The sequence below is a fragment of the Chroicocephalus ridibundus genome, chromosome 4 (assembly GCF_963924245.1).
Source record: "Chroicocephalus ridibundus chromosome 4, bChrRid1.1, whole genome shotgun sequence".
In the NCBI taxonomy this organism is placed as follows: domain Eukaryota; kingdom Metazoa; phylum Chordata; class Aves; order Charadriiformes; family Laridae; genus Chroicocephalus; species Chroicocephalus ridibundus.
In genome coordinates, this window is record NC_086287.1 from 45,209,648 (window position 1) to 45,233,389 (window position 23,742).

At 41.4% G+C, this 23,742-nt stretch overlaps 1 protein-coding gene across 2 annotated transcripts in view; it reads right to left on the bottom strand.

The window, feature by feature from the left end:
• Positions 1-20,626, bottom strand: part of LOC134514235 (carbohydrate sulfotransferase 9-like) — a 28,154-nt gene extending 7,528 nt beyond the window's left edge. Inside the window, exons 1-2 of one of the 2 annotated variants that reach the window (XM_063331744.1) lie at positions 20,467-20,626; positions 1,789-1,899 (exon numbers count right to left, since the gene is read on the bottom strand). The gene's annotated coding sequence lies outside the window, so the exon portion shown is untranslated. Of the gene's footprint in view, positions 1-1,788; positions 1,900-12,436; positions 12,671-20,466 lie in introns of those variants that run through there. The other variant, XM_063331743.1, reaches the window with a different exon arrangement.
• Positions 20,627-23,742: the final 3,116 nt, after the last annotated feature.

The following is a 23,742-nucleotide window of genomic DNA, read 5'->3' on the forward strand; positions in this document are numbered from 1 at the left end:
CTGGGGTGCCTCAAGAAGAGTGTGGCCAGCAGGTCGAGGGAGGTCATCCTCCCCCTCTACTCTGCCTTGGTGAGGCCGCACCTGGAGTACTGTGTCCAGTTCTGGGCTCCCCGGTTCAAGAAGGACAAGGAACTGCTGGAGAGGGTGCAGCAAAGGGCTACCAAGATGGTTAGGGGACTGGAACACCTCTCTCATGAAGAAAGGCTGAGGGATTTGGGTCTTTTCAGTCTGGAAAAAAGACATCTGAGGGGGGATCTTATCAACGCTTATAAATACTTAAAGGGTGGATGTCAGGAGGATGGGGCCAGGCTCTTTTCAGTGGTGCCCGGGGACAGGACAAGAGGTAATGGGCACAAACTTGAGCATAGGAAGTTCCACCTAAACGTGAGGAGGAACTTCTTTCCTTTGAGGGTGGCAGAGCACCGGAACAGGCTGCCCAGAAAGGCGGTGGAGTCTCTGTCTCTGGAGACATTCAAAACCCACCTGGATGCGTTCCTGTGCAACCTGCTCTAGGTGAACCTGCTCTGGCAGGGGGGTTGGACTAGATGGTCTCCAGAGGTCCCTTCCAACCTCTACCATTCTGTGATTCTTGCCCTGAAGCTTTCCACTTCGTACAAATAAATTAATATTTGCTGCAGGACAAACTCTTCCACATTCCAGCAGAGAATCCCAACTACTAACATTAGATTAATTCTCCCATTCTCTCTCTCCCAAAGAGACTGCAGTGTATACATGTTTGCTGCCATTGCTGCTGCATTGCTGCTGCAGTGTAAGAGCCGCAAAATGGTTCACTATGGCAGGAAGCAAATAGAAGCAGCAGAGGAAACAAAAGAAAAGAAGATGTTCCATTTTCAGAGATAAAAGGAGAGAAGGCCAATGCAATCCAACACTCAAAGTGTTCCCTCTCCTGTGCTCACTCGTTCTGTCCCCTTACGTTTCCTGGAGAGAGAACTCTCTATGTCCTTTGTGCAATCTTACTGTGTTGCTCCCATTAGAAAGCTTTTTCATCACTTTTTATTTGAAGTAGCAAAATTAAGTGCAAAACCACAACTACTGGCAAACATGACATTCTATTTCTGTCCCATAAAGTCTGCACCATCAAAAAAGTCAAGCAACACTGACTTCTTTTTCCACCTTTTGGGTTTTCACCCTGAACCTACTGGCAATAAAAAAAATCATTGCCTGGATTTCTTGAGGATCTAACTTCAACTTTTTTTTCTTTGTTTTTCTTTTTTACAAAGATACAACAGGACCACTCTGGAAGTTATTTGTGGTGCCCCCTCCATCCCGCTCCCTCCAGCGTGGATGTACATAAACCCCAGCTGCCGTAATGGAAACAGGTTTCTTGTGTTTTCTGAGGCAGCAGAAGAGGCAGCACTAGTTAAATTGCTGAAAATGTACTTGCACACAAGGCTTCTTCCTTTCAGGGCTGACAGGCGATTATTATATCACACATCTTTACCAGAATATCTTCAAACTCATACAGTTAACAGCATTACTAATTATTAAATCTCTCTTAGGGTAGGCATGACCTGAAAAATGAAGAGGGATGACTGTTCACTATCTCTGACCTGTAAACATCATTATGAACAAAGCTGCAGTCACATATATTAACAATTTACTTGTGTTTATATTAAACTGCCACAATACTAATTCAAACAAACACAGTATTTTTACACACGATGGCATGTTCTGGACCCCTTAGAAAACTTAAGAGTGCAGACTGGCTGTAAGAGCTAAAACTGTCCATCAGCAAGTGAGGTCAGCATGAGAATTTGGAGAAACTACCTGGAGGTGAAGTCCAAAGGTTTCTTCTGAAGATGTTTTCTGACAGGAGACCCCAATACGGAGTTCTGTGTAATGCACAGTCTCCAATGACGAAAATCACCTAAGAGCAACCTGAGGAATAGGAGGAAAGAAAATTCTGAGAGCCATTTTTTCAGAAGAGGGACAAGTAACCTGAAATTGAAAAAGGGAAACAAAAATCCAAAACAAAAAAACATCCTTGTGATACATTCAGTGTCAGCAGATCAGATAAACTTTGTCTTCTATTTCTTCCTTATGTCTGTTCCAGATATTTGTAATTGTGTTGTCTATTTTAGATATAATGAATTAATACTTCTGTTTGCATTTTACCTCATCCTACCTTGAATTAAGTGTGATTTAAGGTGACTGGGTAACTACAAGGCATTCCTCAGTCAAGGTGTGGTGAGTCTATTAACATAACAACTCCATAATAAATAGCTGTAACCAAAGGGAAGCAGAAATGGGCTCCCACAGGCTCCTCGAAAAAAGGCAGAAATGTCTTCTAGTGAAAAGTGACACAGCAAGGAGTCAGAGATCTAAATGTCTCTTTGGAACCAGCATATCCCCAAGGAGAGGAGGAAATACGAAAAACTGAATAAGGGGCATTAATCTGCTTTGTTCTTTTTACACATAGTTGTGGGGTCTTTGTGTTTTTTTTTGTTTGTTTTTTTTTTATTATTTTTAATGAAGCATAAAATCTTCTAGATAAAGAGTCTTACACCGTGCTGTTGGTTTTTGCTTGTTCTTCAGATCACATTACTATAGATTAACCATACATACCTATGGCTTAATATCTTCAACTCTGCATGTTGCACTGGATTCTACAGATTTCATCAGAAATCATTTTATGACTCTTTCTTGGACATTTCTAAGCAGTAAACCAGGCAGTGAGGGGAACGATCCTTACAAAATCCTTTCTTGCAGAATGCTTTCAGAAGCGTTTCTATCAGGTGATGAGATTTTTTGAGGCCTGTCATTTAACTGGTGTTTAATTCCTTCAATGTGCATCCAGCTGGTTTGATAGCTTTCTAGCTTCTTAGCCAAAACATGCTGCAGTATCAAGTCGAATGCTTTATACAATTCTAAATCCACTGTATGAATGTTATTACCTTAATCAACCAAACCCAAACAAAAATAGGAAGTCTGTTTGGTGAGATCCATTTCCTAAAACATAATACAAAGTTTCTACAAGAGAGCAACCAGAGCAATTGCTCAAGCCAGGAGTGGTAGCAAATGGGGAACAGATTATTGGGAAAAGCAATGCAAATCATCACATGTGGATGCGAGATGGGAAAAAGGCCTGAAGCCCTCATAAAGCAAGAAATATTTATTGAATTCCAACCTTATTTGCACTACTGATAATTCTACCATCTCCCTCTACTAATCCATTGTTAAAATTCTTCTCTTCCCAATACACGCACTCCTCATAACAAACCCCCAAAAAAGTTGTATTACATTGTTCATATCTTTGTTCCCAAGTTTGCTGACCATAAAATGTTCTTCCCATCCTTCTGTTTCCTTCAAGAAATTTATGACAATTTTCCGCCTTTAATTACTTTTCAACATCCCCCTTTTCTATATGCTATACTGGGTACGGAGGAGTGGCTGGCAACCTACTTGCACATCTCCTGTATGTCAGGATAGATCATTTGACCCAGTAGAGATCTCTGTTTCAATGATGAGATTGTACTTTCCCAGGGGTCTCACAAAAATATCATATGCCTGAGGTATCAGATATTTTTTCCTCTTAAATTGCTTTCTCTTGGTTCCTTTGTCTCATACTTGCTGTCCATTTTGTGATAGTAGACCTTATACAGCCATTCCATATGTCTGTTAGCAGTCTGGACTTTAACTGTTTGTACCATATGTAGCTACACCACAACCACTCACACTTAGCCAACTACCACCTTTGGTTTTGTAATGAGTTCCTTTTCCCCTGACCAAAACAAGGTCTGATATAGTATTGCTGGTACTCATTTAGACAGTCCAAAGATTATTTTAACAATAAAGTCATGTGAGTACATGATCTAGCACATCACACTCAGATTGAAGTTCTCCCTCCTGCCGTGCAGGTTTATTTCTAGCACAGGCACTGAAGGAGTAGCTTGTGTTGCCTTTAACGGGTATCACTGGTACATCATTCTGTCCTTGAACTGATATAACAATGATTTGTAACTGAGCATTCCCAGTCCTTCTCCTGGAACTGATGAACCATTGCAATTGAAAAATCTGAAATTTTTAAAGAAATATTAAAAAAAACAGTCTGAAAAAAACCAATATTTTTATACTTTTATAAACAATTAGAAGTCCTATAACTGGAAATGTTGAATAACGTTAAGTCTTCATGTATGGCACCTACTACCCAAGTACAGAAATACAGGCACAGACACTCGTGTGTGTGTGTATGTGTATATGTATATATATTTCTGAACTATATGCATGTGTACATATACACACACGCATGCATGTAGTTCAGAAACACATTAATATCAGTTACACTGGCACATTATTTGCTCCAAGTAAACTAACTAAGTAGGTTGATAAGGATTTAAGGTCTCCTGGTGATAAACTTACAAAGGTGTGTCTCAAGCTAATTTTTTGCAAAGATAGATGTTGGTCACAGCTGAGCATATGAGGCGATCCTTTGCACCCTACCTGATGATAAGGTGACTTTCCAGATTAAAAGAATGAAATTACAACAATACTTATGTGTGCTCCTGATACATTTGAAGCTATAAGTAAAAAAAAGGTACCAGTAGGGCAGCTCATAGGAAGGTAGGGAAAATCTCTGGAAACAGATAACATTTTCAGTGGCTGAGCCACATTCTATATTTAAGCCCTGTTAATCCCTTCAAAAAGACAACTGCAAATACATACATAGTGATATGTACATTGGTACATAGAAGGTGAAGAGGCGATGACGTGTAGAAACCCCCCAGGAACAGCCAGAATAAAAAATGAACAGGAAAAACAAGCTTTGCTGGATGCAGTTCTGAGGGTGCTGTTCTAACAGGGTGAATCCCACCTTTAGAAGCAAGACCCTTCCTCATCCAAATCTGCAGCCTCCTTGTTCTTGTACAACTTGCTATGGATGGACAGGAGGGAGGGAGACCCCAGAAACTGGATTCTCAGCAGGCAGACTGGCCTGCTCTGTGAAGTGGAAAATCATTAGTGGATTAGGAACCTCCAGCAGGCTGCAGACAGCCAAAGGCTAGAAGAACTATCTGATCTGTGTCATTTTCTCAACAAGAGTCAGGGTCTGACATCACCTCACTTGCAGCAGCAAGGACTGAAAGATGCTATGCAAAAATGAGTACAAGTTCAGGAGGGAGACAGCTTATGAGCTAGACTGGGGGCTACTGAGTAAGAGGCTGACAGGGATGTCCTACAGAGTAGCACACTTCACAGCAGTGAGGCGGGTATGAAGTCACAGTTTCCAACACAGGTGCAAGCTAAAATTCTTGTTCCCTGCATTGATCATCTCAGCCCTCCATTATTGCACCCGATTTCTTTCCGTTCTCAGCAGCTGCAGTGCTACCTTTCTCATTGCCATCATTAAACTGCTTGTTATTCTCATTCCACCACCTTCTTATGCCTGTCTTTTAGCATCCTTCTCTATTTCATCCCATATCATCTGCCTGTCTTCACTTCCAAGGTTTTTCTTTACCTGTCACTTCTCATGCAGCATTAAAAGCTCAACTTTACTTTCCGATCAGCCATATTGCTAGCCCCTGCTACCATTAACCCTTGCTAATAAACAAATAGTCAGATGAAGTATGTGATCGGGAAAAGCCAGCACGTATTCACCAAGGGAAAATTGTGCTGGACAAACCTGATCGCCTTCTATGACAAAGTAACCTGATGAGTTGAGGGGGGTGAGAAGTGGATATTGTCTACCTGGATTGCTCCAAGGCTTTTGACAGGGTTTCCCATAGTCTCCTCCTAGAAAAACTGATGTATTACAGTCTAGACAAGAGGTCTGTGCAGTGGGAGGGGAACTGGCTGAGAGGCTACTGGCTTTTCAAACTGGCAACCTGTCATAAGTGGGGTCCCCCAGGGATCAATACTGGGCTCAACGCTGTTTAGTATCTTCATAAGTGATCTGGATGATGGGAGCAATTGTACCCTGATGAAGTTAGCTGATGATACCAAACTGAGTGGAGAAGAGGAAGGGAGAGCCACCCTGCAAGAAGACCTGAATGCATTGGAAGTGTGGGCTAACAAGAAGCTTGTGAAGTTCAACAAGGACGAGTTTAAGGTCTTGCACCTGGGAAAACATAATCCAGGAGCGCTGCACAGACTGGGATCTACACGTCTGGGGAGCAGCTCTGTGGAAAGGGACCTGGGGGTCCTGGTGGACAAAAAGCTCAGTATGAGTGAACAGTGTGCTGCAGCAGCAAAGAAAGCCAATAGGATGCTGGTTTGCATCAACAAGGGCATCACCAGCAGAGATAAAGAAGTCATTATCCCCCTTTACTCAGCACTTGTCAGGGCATGCCTGGAATATTGTGTTCAGTTTTGGTCCCCGCTATACAAACGATTTGTGGACAGGCTGGAGAGGGTCCAGAGAAGGGCCACCAAGATGATCAAAGGAAAGGCTGAGAGAATTGGGTTTGTTCAGCCTCCAGAAAAGAAGGCTTAGGGGAGACCTTATCACCATGTTCCAGTATTTAAAGGGTGGGTACAAAGAAGATGGAGACTCTCTTTTTACAAGGAGACACGTGGAAAAGATATGGGGTAATGGGTACAAGTTACTCCTGAGGAAATTCCAATTGGACACAAGTGGAAAATTTTTCATAATGAGAACAATCAGCCATTGGAATAATCTCCCCAGGGAAGTAGTGGCTTCCCCAACATTGGACACTTTTAAGATTCAGGTGGACAGAGTGCTGGGCCATCTTGTCTAGACTGTGCTTTTGCCAAGAAAGGCTGGACCAGACGATCCTCGAGTTCCCTTCCAACTTGGTATTCTGTGATTCTATGAAATAGCTTCTGCTTTCTTCTCTGCTGCCCCCCTTTTGGAAAAAGTTTCTGAAGCACCTACAGAGCTACTGTATTTTTCACCTAAAATCACTCCTTAAAATCCTCCTTTTCAGGGATGCCAACACCAGTTAGGCTGTCAGTGTGCTAAAACTGTTTCCAACCAGCCCACAAAAGAGCAAGTGAAAGGGAAGCGCCAATTTGGGGATGAAAAGAACCAAACTGAGGAGGAAAAAAAGAGTACATGGGAAAAGGCAGCACAGAGCCTGACAGAAAAAAATCTCAGAGAGGCAGGGAGCAGCAACCTGAGGAAAAGCGTCAGAGCCAGGGCCATGGGAAACAGAAAGGCTGCGTAGCCTGCTCAAATGATGCTGTGGGAAAGGGAGGCTGAGAATGGGTGTGGAAAAGATGCAAAGAATAATTCAGTGAAGTAAAGATGGAGAAGAACAAATTCAAGGAAATGAGTACAGGAAGGAATGTGCAAAACTATCCAATAAATTACCACAGACGTTTAAAGAGAAATGAGATTAAAGGCACTACAGTCACATGCTGGAACTCAACCCTTACTACGTGATCAAAATTGTCTGGTTTTGTTGCTGTGGTTGTAGCCAAAAAGGCCAAGGGCTTTTGATTTTTTAAGTATGGCCACTTCCCGTCGATGTCATCAGAGAGCAGTGAAGGACAGCTTTTCCTTTCAGGATGGGGAGCTGGGAACCAAGTGCAACCACATGGCCAGAGTGGCAGAGGCCTCTCCAGCCTTGTTGCATCTCCGCTGGCCCTGAACGGTGAAGACCTGGAGATGGTGGCCAGGTTCACCGAAGAGACCAGTTCACCAGGCAGAGCCACGCTGACATTGGCTCATGGGTGAGCCCAGCTTGGTGGGGAGCTTGAGGCCAGAACTTTGCATCACTGGGGCAGGGACTGATGGCCCCAGTGGCTTACATGGGGTCCTGGGCAGGGTGGAGGAAATCCCAAGACAGAGACAGTCAGAGCCCTGTTAGTGGTCTTGGTCCCTGACAGAAAATATGAGAACAAAATCCACACCCTCTGCTTTGTTATATGGTAATGGGCTATGGGGTCTTCTTATCTAAACTCTTAATTCAAAAGTCCATGCATGTATCAACTGCCATTTAAGCTCATGCAAAACCAGTTATGGGAAAGCAATTTCCACTACTTTTTCTTTTATGGAATCTAGATAAGCCTAAGAAACTCGAAAGGGAGAAAAGGGAGTATGGAAGGAAAGTTTAGAACGTGATGCCTGCTTACCATGGTGGCAATAAATTACCTCCTCCCAGTCTGGTTTCATAGGAGATGGGGCCTCATAAAATCCCTCTGCTTTCCTCATTATATAAATAACTAGGTCTCTGGCTTCTTTTGTGTCTTAGAGTTCTGTCCCACATTTCTCTTCTCAGCCACTGTCAGTAATAGCAATGTCATCTTTGACGTTAAGGTCTACACACCTTGTCTCAACCCTGTGTAAACTTGATTCATTCATTCCTGTCATTGCACACCACATAGCATAGCAAGAACTGTCTGTAACAGTCCCGGTTGCTTAGCAGATATCCCCGAGGCAATCTCCTGGCTGCTGTTCATCTCATTACGTCCTTCTTGCATTCCTTCCACTAGTACCCCTCTGTCATAACTGATAACAGCCATGAATCATAGAATCATTTAGGTTGGAAAAGACCCTTGGGATCATCGAGTCCAACCACCAACCCCACTCTACAAAGTCCTCCCCTACACCATATCCCCTAACACCACATCTAAATGACTGTTAAACACATTCAGGGATGGTGACTCCTCCACCACCTCCCTGGGCAGCCTATTCCAGTGTCTGACCACTCTTTCTGTGAAGAATTTTTTCCTAATGTCCAGTCTAAACCTACCCTGTTGCAGCTTAAAGCCATTCCCTCTTGTTCTATCACTAATCACCTGTGAGAAGAGACCAGCACCAACCTCTCTACAACGGCCTTTCAAGTAGTTGTAGAGAGTGATGAGGTCTCCCCTCAGCCTCCTCTTCCTCGAACTAAACAGTCCCAGCTCCTTCAATCGCTCCTCATAAGATTTATTCTCCAGGCCCTTCACCAGCTTCGTTGCCCTCCTCTGCACTCGCTCCAGCACCTCGATATCTTTCTCGTATTGAGGTGCCCAGAACTGGACACAATACTCAAGGTGTGGCCTCACCAGTGCTGAGTACAGGCGGACAATCACCCCCCTACTTCTGCTGGTCACACTATTTCTAACACAAGCCAGGATGCCATTGGCTTTCTTGGCCACCTGGGCACACTGCTGGTTCATATTCAGCCGCTTGTCAATTAGAACCCCCAGGTCCTTTTCTGCCAGGCAGCTCTCCAGCCACACTTCCCCAAGCCTGTAGCGATGCATGGGGTTTTTGTGGCCCAAGTGCAGGACCTGGCACTTGGCCTTGTTGAAGCTCATTCCATTCGCGTTGGCCCATCGATCCAATCTGTCCAAGTCTCTCTGTAGAGCCTCCCTATCCTCATGCAGATCAACACTCCCGTTTAACTTGGTGTCATCTGCAAACTTACTGATGATACACTATGTCCTTATCAAGATCATCAATAAAGACGTTAAACAGAAACAGTCCCAACACTGAGGCCTGAGGAACACCACTTGTGACCGGTTGCCAGCTGGATTTAACTCTATTGACCACCACTCTTTGGGACCATCCATCCAGCCAGTGCTTGATCCAGCAGATCGTATGCTCATCCACGCCATGAGCAGCCAGTTTTCCCATGAGAATTCTATGGGGAACAGTGTCAAATGCTTTTCGAAAGTCTAGGTAGATAATATCCACAGCCTTTCCCTCGTCCAATAATCGGGTCATCTTGTCATAGAAGGAGATCAAGTTTGTCAGGCAGGACCTGCCTTTCCTAAACCCATGCTGACTAGGCCTGATCTCCTGCTTGTCCATATATGACTTGTAATGACACTCAAGATGATCTGCTCCATGACCTTCCCTGGTACTGAGGTCAGACTGACAGGTCTATAGTTTCCCAGATCCTCCTTTCTGCCTTTTTTGTAGATGGGCGCTACATTTGCTACCCTCCAGTCCATTGGGACCTCCCCAGTCAGCCATGACTTCAGGTAAATAATGGAAAGTAGCTTGGCGAGCACGTCTGCCAACTCTTTCAGCACTCTTGGATGTAACCCATCCGGTCCCATAGACTTGTGCGCATCCAAGCGGTGCAGCAGGTCACTGACCACTTCCTCTTTAATTGTGATGACCTCGTTCAGCTTCCCCTCCCTGTCTCCTAGCTCATGAGGCTGGGTGCCCAGGGAACAGCTAGTTCCACTGCTAAAGACTGAGGCAAAGTAGGCTTTGAGCACCTCAGCCGTTTCCTCATCCTTTGTGACTGTGTTTCCCTCTGCATCCAATAAGGGAGGGAGATTTTCCCTAATCCTCCTTTCGTTGTTAATGAATTTATAGAAACATTTTTTGTTATCATTAACAGCTGTAGGTAGGTTGAGCTCTAGCTGCGCTTTGGCTCTCCTAATTTTCTCCCTGCATAGCTTCGGTACATCTTTATAGTCTTCATGAGAGACCTGCCCCCCCTTCCAAAGGTCATAGACTCTCCTTTTGTTCTTGAGGTCCAGCCAAAGGTCCCTATTTAGCCAGGCCGGTCTCCTTCCCCACCTACTTGTTTTTCGGTACACGGGGACAGCCTACTCCTGTGCCTTTAAGACTTCTCTCTTGAAGTATGTCCAGCCTTCCTGGGCTCCTATATCCTTCAGGGCAGCCTCCCAAGGGATTTTGTCCAGCAGTCTTCTGAACAGGTCAAAATTTGCCCTCCAGAAGTCTAAGGTGGCAGTTTTACTAACCCCTCTCCTTGTTTCTCCAAGAATCAAAAACTCAGTCACCATCTCATGATCACTGTGCCCTAGATGGCCACCAACCTTTACTTCCCCCACAAGTTCTTCCCTGTTCACAAGAAGCAGGTCCAGGAGGGCACCTTCCTTCGTGGTTCACTTACCAGCTGTGCGAGGAATTTATCCTCCATACATTCCAGGAACCTCCTGGATTGTTCCCTCTCTGCTGTGTTGTATTCCCAGCAGATGTCCGGGAGGTTAAAGTCCCCCATAAGAACAACGGCAAGTGACTGTGAGATTTCCCCCAGCTGCTTATAGAAAGCTTCATCCACCTCACTGCTTTGGTTGGGAGGTCTATAGCAGACTCCCACAGCAATATCAGCTTTTCCTCTTTTTATGCTTCAGTGCATACAGCATGTCTCTGCTTAAATTATTTTCCTTTTTGCTCCCATCTCTTCCAGCTTCTGCTATCATTCTAGTCCAGCTTTTGACCCTCATTTTCAGGATGTCCAAAACCATACCTGTACTCTCATTCCACCCAACTCTTTCTTTGTCATACTCGTCCAAAGACTCATGTACAGGAATCACGTACAAGCCCTTACACTGGTGGTTTTGTGCCTGCTCTTTTACATAAATAACCTTGTTTTGTGAAATATCCTGACACTTACTGACAAAACCATGTGTATGCATTCCTCCCTCTTCCTACACGAATGTAGGCCAGTTTTGCCTTTCCTTTGTGGTCCCCTCTGTATTGCAGAACAAGCTGCTCAGCAGAAATGTTATGTTTAAAGTCTTTTTTTAGAAACAGGTTTTTATATCATACTATGGCACATGCAGTATCAAGTATTCAGAAGTTAGGAAATGGTAGCATTAAACTGGTGCATGAATAGAGAGCATAAGATGAAGTATCTGCTGGCTTTTGGCATCAGAGTCTTGAAACTAAAGAGCTGACATTTCCGGGTATTTTACGTTACAGTACGCTCTAAGTTCAAGACAGTCTTGCTGATTCAGTTACAGATATGAATGCTCAAAAAGTCTGAAAATATGTTTTCCAGACCATGCTCATGTACCCAGAAAATGGAGAATGGACAGTCAATGGGAGTCTCTGAAAATCTGGACGCCCCACACCACAAGGGAATATTGTGGCAGACAAAGAACCCAAACTCTCATCCTAAAACCCCTTGCCTGATTCACTGCACACCTCCCCTCACCTGCTGTAGATAGTGGGGATCCTATTGCACAGCCCTAGTGTATCTCAATAGCACGTCTATGCTGGGAACTGTGTTAAGTTGTTTGCAATATCTTGTTTCTTTAAAAACCAATTGTTGAAAAACTGCCGAAAAAACGCATTCAGATGGCATCATAACAAAAGGCACAAAAATCATTGTCAGTGGGAATGGAATAACTGATAGTGGCAGCGGGTTGTTATCTTCTGAGCAAACCCAGATTCAACAAGGACGAGACCCAAGCTCGTCAGAGTTACTTGCTGACAGCAACAAAATGGTGAGACTCAGGCATGCAGGCATTCCTGGCACTGGAGGAGAGTGGTCCCTAGCAGAGCTTGTCCCTGCTTCCCCTGTTCCCACCACCAGCACAGCCTGCCCAGAGTCTTCTATTTCTGCTATCCCCAACCCCACCTCCTTGCATCCCACTTCCCAGCAACTCTCCAACACTGAGTTTCCCTCCTGGACATATATTTGCATGGGCACCAGGGCTCTTCCCTCAGCCCCTACCCGAGGTGTGACCCCTTCTTCCCCAGTCCCTGCTTCCACTCCTCAAGCAAAATTTTAACCCAGTCTCCAGCAAATCCTCATCTCACCTCCAAAAGCCATCCTCGTATCGTTCTCAGTGAGCTTGCCCAGCAAATCCTGTTCTCCAGCTTCCCAAATGCCCATCAGGTCATACACGGATTCTGCTGTTCAGTCTTCCTCATGCACGAGTGAGCTCTTTGCTGGTTCCCACTGCCAGACTCCTCCCTTAGTCTCCTCAGTCAGCTTCACAGCCCCCGACACCAAACACACTTCCGAGCTCAGCTCATCAGATCTGTCTCTCCTTCTTCCAAGCCTCCCACACAGCCCCACTGCTTCTCGCTCTCAGATCTGTACTCAGCTCGTCCCAGGCTCTGCGCTTCAGCTCTAGCTATTTTAATATCTCCTAAACTATACTGACACATGTTCCTTTCCTTTCCCTCCCACATCAATTTTCACACTACTCATCAAGGCAGTTTCTTTCTGCTGGTTTCATTCTTTGAGTCTATTTTGCCAGTAATCCCCCAACACTTTCCCCCCAAAAATCTTGCTTATGCTTGCCTTGTTATTTAAAACATGTGGTTTACTCCCCTGTGCCACCTCAGTTCAGCAGAGGTTTCACTGAGATAATACAAGAGGAATCCCCTTAACCTCATTTTTCAAATGCTTTTTCCAAAGCCTGCAAAATACCTGAACTTCTTAGAGGAAAGGTCACCAGAACCATTTAAGATAAGAAAAAAGAGCACCGTTTCCAAAACTGTATAAAAAGCTATAAACTATTTATGCTTAACGGCTTTTAAAAATCATCTTAAGCCAGATATCTAGCATGGAAAATTTCTGCTTAAACACTTGAACTTTGACAAAATCCTATACAGCTGCTAAATGTATTGAAATGAGAAGAGTCAAGACGCCTATCACCCTTAGCAAAGACAGAAAGTGAATGAAAGCCTCTGTCTCTTCAATTCAGGCAGCAGAATCCTTGTAGCATGAACTTAGATGTATGTTAAACTCCCCCATTCTTAACTGAGGAGAGCTATAGCAATGAAAAATAGACTGCCAAAAAATCTTCTGTAGATTCACTTCATCATGGTGTGATTTCAAAAGCTAAATAATGTCTCAGTTTATTTCTTGAGTGATTGGATGGCAATACCTAAATATATAAATAAATTAAAAATTAAACAACTCTGTGACAAAGAAATCTCTTTGTGGAGATTTGACTACACTACGAAAATCATGGTAACATGAAAAGCTACAAATAATCCAATTTTACTCACCAATCAGACAACCTCAGCGAAGACTTCCCATTCCTCTGAGTGACAGTAAATAGAAAATAAAGATTCAGACAAAGAAAGATCAGTTCAAAGAGACACATTATTTTAATTTTATGCCTAGGTCTGCTAAGGAAATAGGGGAGAGGTTTTTGTCTTCTCCTTAGCTGGACTTCAGCTGGGCAAAGTGTTTCTGCATCCACACAGATGCTTTCCCAGGAGAGAATCTGAAACACTCTGTATACATAGTATTTGTTCTTTGTTTTAATTAAATGCCCAGCTGAAAGGTGCGACAGGTGTGTTTCCCTGTGAATGTTTAGGTGAACATCTCCAGTTGCACATTACAAAGCAATGTGCTGTGTCTGTCTCTGGGTATAATGAGCAGCATTTAACCACTCCCTGTGTATGGTCTACAGCAGCTGTCAGAGCCTGCCAAGTGCTTCAACAGCAGCCTGCCAAGAGGCTGCCTGCTAAGCAACCAAGGAGGAGGATAGCTGGGAATATGAGGGCAAAGGCAATCTGTTTGAATGATAATGTGTATTGGTTTTAGATGAGGAACAAGAGGAGAGATCAATTCAAACCCAATGGACTCTATATAAGAAGACTCCAATAAACCCTGGGAACTGGAAGGTAAGTTCTCATGGGAAACATGGCTAAAGCAGAAGGAATTCAGTAGAGTTGGCAGTTCCTTAAAGAAATTATGTTTAGGGTACAAACACAAACAATCCCACACAGTAGGAGGATAGGAAGTATGGTCAGAGATCAACTTGGCTAAGCAACATGGTCTTCAATGACCTGAAACACATGAAGGAAATGTACAGAAAGTGGAAACCAGGTCAAACTCCTAAGGGCAAGTATGAAAGAATAGCACAAGATGCTGAAACAAAGTCAGAAAGGATAAAGCACAAATTTAACTGCAAAAAGCGATGTTCAAAAGCAAGAAAATAAATCTGTAAGGAAAAGAAAAACCTAGTGATAGCTCACTTGCAGAAGGCTGAAGCACATTTTCCATCAGTCTTCATAAAGGGTGATCTGTAATTACATGACTAAGAACTAAACTCAGTAAGAAAAAATCCACCTAAAATAGGAAAGAGGTCTGAGAATAATTTGGAAATACTGCAGTTCACCTCATCCTCAATTATGCCTCTACAACGTGTCTCCAGAAGAGCTCTCTATTGGTCATTGACTGCACTAAGTCTCCCTTGACCGTGATAGGAACCTACACCCCTGCACGGATATAGATAGCTATTTCATAGGCAGATGAAGTTAGGTGAAATGAGTCCTATCCATAGTGACAGCTGAGCCTGAGGAAGTGCACATGAAGATACTTTGAGAACAGAGTGAAACAAGCTCAGAGCTGTTAGCTTCCTCTGAAAACTCTCAGAAGTTGTGTGAGAAATGTGTGAGGAGGTGAACACAGTGCTCATTTTTAAAAAGCCAAGAAATGAGGAAGAGACTAATTCTGGGAAAATACTAGAATAAATGAAAAAAATAAATTATTCATTGAAGGTTAGAGAGAGTTAAAAAAGCTAATAGCCAGCATGCCAAAAATATAAAGCAATATAATTTCTGTAACAGGGCAACAAGTCTCATAAATAGAGAAGTAGCAGATAATATAATATGTTTTAATTTCAATAATATTACTGATATTAACTCATACATTTTCAAAAGTAAACTAAAGTGAAACTAATTCAGGAAAAGTACAAAACTACCTAGGGGGAAAAAAAAAAAGAACACAGACTTTAAGATTAGTTTTTAATCATTCATTATCAAACTAAAAAAATACAATCAATGAGATTCTATCTCGGTCTGTTCTGCGCCAGGTAACGGCCCAAGTCACTAATGATTGGATAAAGGAAAAATCCTTCAACCTTGTAGATCACAGTAAGCCCAGATGAACAACAAATACACTGCATGATACATCAAATTCAGATGCTTTTGTCAAATAAGAGAAATTATGTGTATGAGAAAACACATTGCAATGCACTTGTGTTTACAAGTGTGAGGTTCTGAGGCAGAAAAATACCTTGTAAAGATGTAGGATTGGCAAAGACCAATTAGGCAGCCATTCTGCCAAAAAGGGATAAAAGGGGTAGCAGTCAATCACAAGCTATACATGCATAAGTACTGTTACACCATATGCGTACAAGAATGCAAGCTGCATTTTAGGAAGATAAACTGTTTTGCTTGTGCAATACATTAAGGAACACCTCCTATTATATTTCTGGCTAGCACAGCAACCAGTGGCACTGTGTTCTGTTCAAGCAAAACTGTTCAGAGAGAAAGTAGACTGACTGGAGAGAGTCCAGAGAAGGGCAGAGAAAACGGTCAGTTCTCTGGGGGAAAAAAGAAAAAAAAAAGAAAGAAAGAAGAAAGAAAGATTGAAAGAATTGGGGTTGCTTGGTCTAAAGAAGAGAAGACAACTGAACATATGAAGATTATCATCTACATAAATTACCTGTAAAGTGGTAAGGAGGGATTACTATTTATTTTATCTGTAGTAGATATGAAGTGATGGGTTTAAACTACGACACTGAAGTCTATGTTCTTTATTAAGAAAATCTTATTAACCATAAAGGTAATGAAACACTTTTTGATTTCTGAGGTACAGCTGGTTCTCCCTTGGAGCTTCAGAATAAACAAGATGAGGTCTTGGAGTCTTTTCCAGTCTCCTTTTCTGTAAATCTGTGGTTCATCCTGTTGTATAATTCAGAAGCCCCATCTTACCTCTCTAGAGAAGCTACATTTATCAAAGCTTTCATACTAAATTATACAAAGCCAGATTGTTGTTTCAATATAGTGACTCGCAACCAGTGAAGCCACTACAGGGTTTACCACTGCCCAGACTGGCATGATGACACTTTTTTTTCTACTGTACATCCTTTTAGCTCTCATGAGAAATATGAAGAGTTGTGGCAAAAGGACTGCTATCTTCCAGAGACCAGTATATCTGATATTTGATGGTTGCGCACTGCTTTTCCAAATGTCAGAAATGTGCCTGTCTCTTTCCTGGGGATTTCTAATGGAGTCTGGTAGAGAAACAGTCTTACCTGCTGAAGCCTGCCCTTCTGGTGAGCTACTCCACACACTACCGATAAGACATAGAGCTCATTTGCCTCAGGGGGCACTTGTGATGATGAGAGATGGAAGAGTACTAAAATGAGTAAAGTGAGACGTGGGCATAAAATATGGAGATGTACTTTGTTAGATGCCTGCAGAATCAGGTTGCTTCGTCTCAGAATTTTTTCATGTGCTTGTTCTTTGTATTGATCAAACTTCAAGATGATATGAATTTAATAAAGTATCTTCACTGGGCAGAGAAGATTAAATTCCTTTTGCCTGCCTTCCACCAAAGATCCAATTCTGTCAATGTATAGACGTTCTTGCCCAAAGAACTGTATCATATGGACAACTAGCTGAAAGAAAATCTCATAGGGGGGTGTTTGTTGTAGTAATATATAACATGAGTTCCTAGGACACATAACTCCATTTCCAGCAAATACCTGTGTGGGTCATTACCTGTATTGCCTCTCCAATTCACATATGTAGACATGTTCAGGTGATTTTGTACAGAAAAAACACTCCTTAAAGCAGTTTTTACCTTGCAGAAAAATTACATTTTTCACATTTTATAAACTATTTGAACCAGGAAAAATCCATTTGATACTGCTTCCTGAACTTCTGAATTTCTATTGAACATTGCATTTCTCTAAAATACACAAGATAAACTGTTTCTGTGAGACATACTTTTTAAATTCAAAGTAATATACAGCCTAGCATGAAATTAATGCTTACCTAATGTAGAGTACTACTGGAGTCCTACAACAAAAATATTGCTATCACATATTCACTATCCTATGATTTTTCTCTGAGTAAACTCCTCAGACTTTGCTGAAGAAAAGCTTTGGTGAGGGCTATGTATTTCACCTCCAAAAAGGCTGAGAAGAAAGTTGTTCAAAGGAACAAATCATAAAATCATAGAATGGTTCAGGTTGGAAGGGACATTCAAGATCATCTAGTTCCAACCCCCCTAACATAGGCAGGGACACCTCCCACTAGACCAGGCTGCTCAAAGCTCCATCCAGCCTGGTCTTGAACATTTCCATGGAAGGGGCACTTACAACTTCTCTGGGCAGCCTGTTCCGGTGTCTCACCACCCTCACAGTAAAGAATTTCTTCCTAATATTCAATCTGAATTTCCCCTCTTTCGGTTTAAAACCATTACTCCTCATCCTATTGCTACATTCCCTCACAAAGAGTCCCTCCCCATCTCTCCTGTAGGCCGCCTTTAGGTACTGGAAGGCTGCTATAAGGTCTCCCCGGAGCCTTCTCTTCTCCAGGCTGAACAACCCCAGCTCTCTCAGCCTGTCTTCATAGGAGAGGCGCTCCAGCCCTCTGATCATCTTTGTGGCCCTCCTCTGGACCTGCTCCAACAGGTCCATGTCCTTCCTGTGTTGGGGGCCCCAGAGCTGGACACAGTACTCCAGGTGGGGTCTCACAAAAGTGGAGTAGAGGGGCAGAATCACCTCCCTCGACCTGCTGGCCACGCTTCTTTTGATGCGGCCCAGGACATGGTTGGCTTTCTGGGCTGTGAGCGCACATTGCTGGCTCACGTTGAGCTTCTCATCCACCAACACCCCCAAGTCCTTCTCCTCAGGGCTGCTCTCAAGCCATTCTCTGCCCAACCTGTATTTGTGCTTGAGATTGCCAAATAAACCAAAGCATTCATTTATTCTATCATAGTTTAAAAACTTTCTAAAAATAGGAAATAGCCTTGCATCTAAAGGCAATCTGTCTGTCTTCCTGCCCTTTCAACTATAACCACATCCATGTAAACCCATTAGTGACTAAGCCCCAAAGGTAAATGCCAATACCATGCTCCTGACCCTGTCTTCCAGTGAAATTAAGCGGAAAATGAAAAAAAAAAAAAAATGTTTGTTGAACTTAAAAGTCCCAATGTCCAAGTTCCAGTACATGAAGCAATAGCTATCATGAGGGAAAAGTCCTGGTCCCTGACTATAAGAGATGCCAATGATATTTTCAGACGCGAGATAGATTTCTGTGACACTCTGGAATGATTTTATAATATCAGTATTCTTAAAAGGCTGCAAAGATGAAAGACATTAATTTAAACCATTTAAATTAGCAGCAACAGTACCTAAAAGATAAACCACAGCTTTCCCACAACTTGTACTCCTCCAAAAAGAAAAGAAGCAATAGCAGCATCTGGATTTAGAATAAGTAATGCAGCCTTGGAAAAGGCCTTGAGGCCCTGCGATGATACCCTCTGGAAAGAGCATCACTTTTTAAATTATTGACTCTTCGCTGATTATTTTTTTTTTTCACAGATTCTAGTTCAGCCTCAATATAGTATTACAAAAAAATATGGCTTTTAGTGGCCTTTCTAACAGTTATTTAAATAACAGGACATGGTATCATGTTGTATAACTATAACACAGATTGTACAAAGATGACTAACCACAAATATGCCCAGCTATTACCCTGGGCTCATTCATCATGGCAGAATGAAGAATGTCTATATGTATAAGAGAGGAAGATGGCAAAAGCACTTTGTACAATAACAATTAAATGACACTTTCAGAGATATCTCTTGCTTCATCCACAGAACATAGGGATGATTGAATGTATAAAGCATACCTCTGTTTTACATTTATGTGCTTACTCAGAAAATCTGCCAATACAGTTGACAAGAATTTCTAACTAGTGAAGCACTCCTAGTATATGTGAAGCCTGAGGGGAAAAAAAACTGAAGTGATCGTTCATTTCAATTTTCTTTGTTTCAAATTTAGAACTATTAGTATCTTTCAAAAGGCTAAAATGTAAAAAAAAAAAAGAGATTAAAACAGAGTGTGAAATAGAAGCTAGTAATTAATTTGTATTCTTAATAAGCCTCAGCAACCCTTATTCAAATACTAGAAAAACTGAAACACGGAGGCAGCTTACCACTTCCAAAAGAGTGTAGTAGAACTCATCCTACAGGTAAAAGTGCTCAGAAGTTTAAAAGTTTTATTGTGGAAAGATTACCAAAGCTGCTTCAGGTTTTGACACATAAGAATTCAAAAGGAAAGAGCAATCTGGAAATAACCTCAATAATGAAATGACAGTACAAGAAGAAACTTGTGTGCAGTTTTGTATTCTCTCTATGTTTTCATGAATAAGAGTCCTTGCACTAGTGTAAAAATAGGTTTACAACATCACATTTGTAGCTAAAAAAATTTCAGAAGTTTGAAAGGGCAAAAATTCTTGTGCCTTAAGAGGTTTTTCTAGGGTTTTGCAGCTAATAGTTTTAGATGTCAAAGAAGAAACTGAAGACACTAAATAAGATTGTATCCTGGCTTTTAATCAAAGTCTACAAATAACATCAACATTTCTTCTTCATAGTACTGCTTTAAATCTATTGTCTACGAAATGTTTAGCATTTTAGCCAATTCATGCATCTCCTTTACACCAATAATTACACACAATATTTCTCAGGTAATAGAATTAATCACTGGATATCTACATAAAATTTTGTGTATTTATGATTTTCTTTTCACATAATTAAGGCAATGTAAAAAAAAAAATCACAAAAAAAACCCAAAACCAAACCACATCAAAGCATTAACAACTGCAAAATTATTTCTGTGTCTGAAGAGATCAATTGAAAAGCCAATTGTCTTTGACATCACTAGACTTAAAGTCAGAAGTCAGTATCTTTTAAAACACAAATAGAGAACACAAATGCTTTGATTTACTAGCAAAACACCTAGAAGAAAAAAAAATAATCATACTAATATTATAAGAGAAATAGAAAAAAAAAGAAGAGAAAGTACCTCTACAACATTTTTTGCTTCTGGAGCTTCCTGTCTGGATGCAGCTTTGCACAACTCAGGTTCCAGTTTGCTTTCTGTTTACTTAATGCCGTAGCTCAAATAAAAAGAAGGTGTATCCTTGAATACTACATGTACAGCACAACCCATTGTTGTCTTTCTTCAGCAAGAGAGTTTGAATTTTTTTTCTTAGCAATATTAGACCCTAGGAAAAAATGGAAGAAAATATTTGGGGTGAGCAACCTTTACCTTCATTTTTAACATTTTCTTTGATTTTAAACATTTTCCTTCATCCATGTACTACCCCTGCATTCTGCAACCTATCAATTTCTACTTCAAAAAGAGTCTGATTCAAAGTTCACAGAAGTCTGAGATGTTTCAGACACTGATGCCAAATACATCGATTTCTACCTATTCTGGACTGGCGTGCAATCTTTTCATTTCTAGTCTGTGTGCCAAGAGCTGTTTGCTGACCTAAGGACGGACAAAAGTACATATCTGAAATACCCAGAGGGATGTGTGTGAAAGTGTGTGCATTGGATTCACCCAGGGATTCACACTTACAGAAGGAGAGAGAGATCTATGAAGGCAGAAAAAGGAATTCAATACCTTAATACTATGCATTTGGAAATCTTTTTCCAATATCTGTCCTTAACTCTCTTGCAGGTCAATGATGATATTACGAAAATAGTTCTTCAACTCTAACAAATAAGTAAATAGAAAATGGGCGTATCCTACACATAGCACCCCATGTACTGTGACTGCACCTTTGTAATGAGCAGGAAGGGGACTGTATGAGGTAAACTGCACTTTTTCAGCCTCATCCGTTACCTGCTGACACTAACAGCAAGTTGAGTTCATGAAAGCTTTAGGTCTGATTTGGGACATGGTAGCTCCCTGTAGTTCTGCATCAGCAGCTCTGCCTAGGCTTGTCTTCTAGTTCATTTCACACCCTCATTCGTATCTCAAAACTGAGACTCTTCCGCCTGCAATAGAGGTGTTTATTTTGGGGGATGAAAACTAGGCTATGTCACTAGACCAGACTGACAGCTTAAAGATTTATACCATCTCTACTCATCTAGCCAAAGAGAAGGGCAACACCCTAAGAATGAAGTCCTCAGTATGAACCTGATGTGTTCTGTTCCTGTAGAACCTAAAAGTGGTATGATTGCTACAATACAATACAAAAGTGCAAGTGGTTTCTTGATAAAATTGATGATTTTATGCTTTCTGCAGGAATAGCACTGTTAACTACTGTCCATTTAAGAAAAAAAAAAAAAAAAAAAGAAGAAAAGCCAGAGAAGTTCACTGGAAGTTCCTCCCCAATACATTTGTTTGGCGTCTGTGACTTACTCAACTTCTGATGGATGATGGACAGTTATTGACTATTTTAGCCAATCACAATTTAATAAACTTTTAAGATTGAATAATTCCCAGATAATCTTTGTGCTGTGCCTTGTTAGGCAGAGCAACGCCTTAGCTAAAACCACACGCACATCAGTTATACAACACCTATATATCTTTGTAAATTAAACTACCAACCAAAACAACTGTGAAAAAAGTATGATCTGCAGGAAATGACCATCAGTTATAACTGGTTTTAAGACAATAATACCTAGATAAGAATCAGAAGATTGTTGCTCTTATCTGCATTTATAGCAGTAAGACAATCCCCACCCCGGAGGCCTGAACTACAAATAAAACTACTATAAAACAAACTGATCCTGATGGAGTGTGCCCATTATTAGGGTGCCTAAGCAGAAGCCTCCAACATACCAGGATTAAATGGCTTTGGTATTAGAGAAATAAGGGGGTTTTTCTTCCTTTATCCTACTTTCTATCTTAATTTTTATTAAAAGCCAGGGGAAATATATTTATGGTACAGAAAAATCATAAGCAGATCACAAAAAAGTGTTTTAACATGCTTACGTTTGCAGATGAGAGAAAGATCAGCAAATGCTGATATTATTACAGAATAACACAGTGCAAACTGAAAAGAATCTTTTAATCTCAGTCTTTTAAAAAACTTAGCTGCTTTCTCTGGTAGTGCTTTTTTTATTCACTTCCATTTCCACCTGTGGTGGGAAAAGGAGAAGGCATAGCAAAGGAAAAAGGTGCTGTGTTTTCAATTGTGGTGTCCTGTATTACAGCATCCCACAGCTCCTGCAAAGATGGAAAGTTCTGCTTGCCATGCATACAATTCTTGAAGAATTTAGTTGAAAATTCCTATGACTTAAAAGACTTGACTAATTTAGAGAGATATAAAGCATCCAAATATGGATGTATGTTCACAAAGTTCTATTCCTGTTCCTGGAACAACATCGATACCTTCCTGATTCACATCACAGCTATATGAGAGCTTCTTAGTGAAATGACTGGGTGCTTTAGCATGGGAAAAACTTTCCTAGATCTACTGGGGCGAGACAATCTGGTTATCTAGGCTAGTATCTTGCAGAACTCACGTCTGATTTAGTTACTGCTTGAAACTAAATATGTGGGTTTGGGCTAGAACCCACTTTTCAAAACAGCACGAAACCTTGATTTAAAAGTTTTTAATTACAAGGAATCCATCCTCAGTTCTTCTATCTTTACTCAGCACCGCTTGTGTCTTTCCTAATAAAAATTTTCATCTTTTTCTGAGCCTGAATTTACCTAAACTCAGTCACCAGCCCCAGAGTCTTGTTAAAAATTTCTCCAGCCAGACTGAACTTCTGCCATCAAGTTTTGGTCTGCAAAGTGAGACAAAGACAGGAATAAAAACAAGGCAAGAGCAGCCAGTGACTTTGAAACATACTCATCATAAACACATTTCAGGTATTTTGGTTATTCTTATGACCCTCCCCAATCTTCAATAACATGCATAAAATACAAACAGAAGTACTGGAGCTGGTGCCAGGAAAAAGCACTTATCAGTAATACAGAGAAAACATTCAGCTTCATTAAGTCAGTGTCTGAAATGCAGTGTTTTCACAAAATGTAACACACAGGGGCTTACAGGGCTGGCTTCATGCTCTCTTGTCGTATGATGGCTTGTAGCAGGCATTAATTGTTACTCTCTTTTATCCTTTATCTTCTAAAACAGTGACCTGCAGTGTAATACACTGATCTTGCTTTGGAAATATCAAATAAATTCTAGTTTTAATTGCAAAAAGCAAGAAGTAAAAATCAAACTTGCATATTTTCAATCTGAACAACTAAACTTGTGAAAGACTGTAAGTAACAAACACTTGCAATGGAAAAAAGTTGTACAATTTTCAGTGTTGAAGTGTCTGTATATGT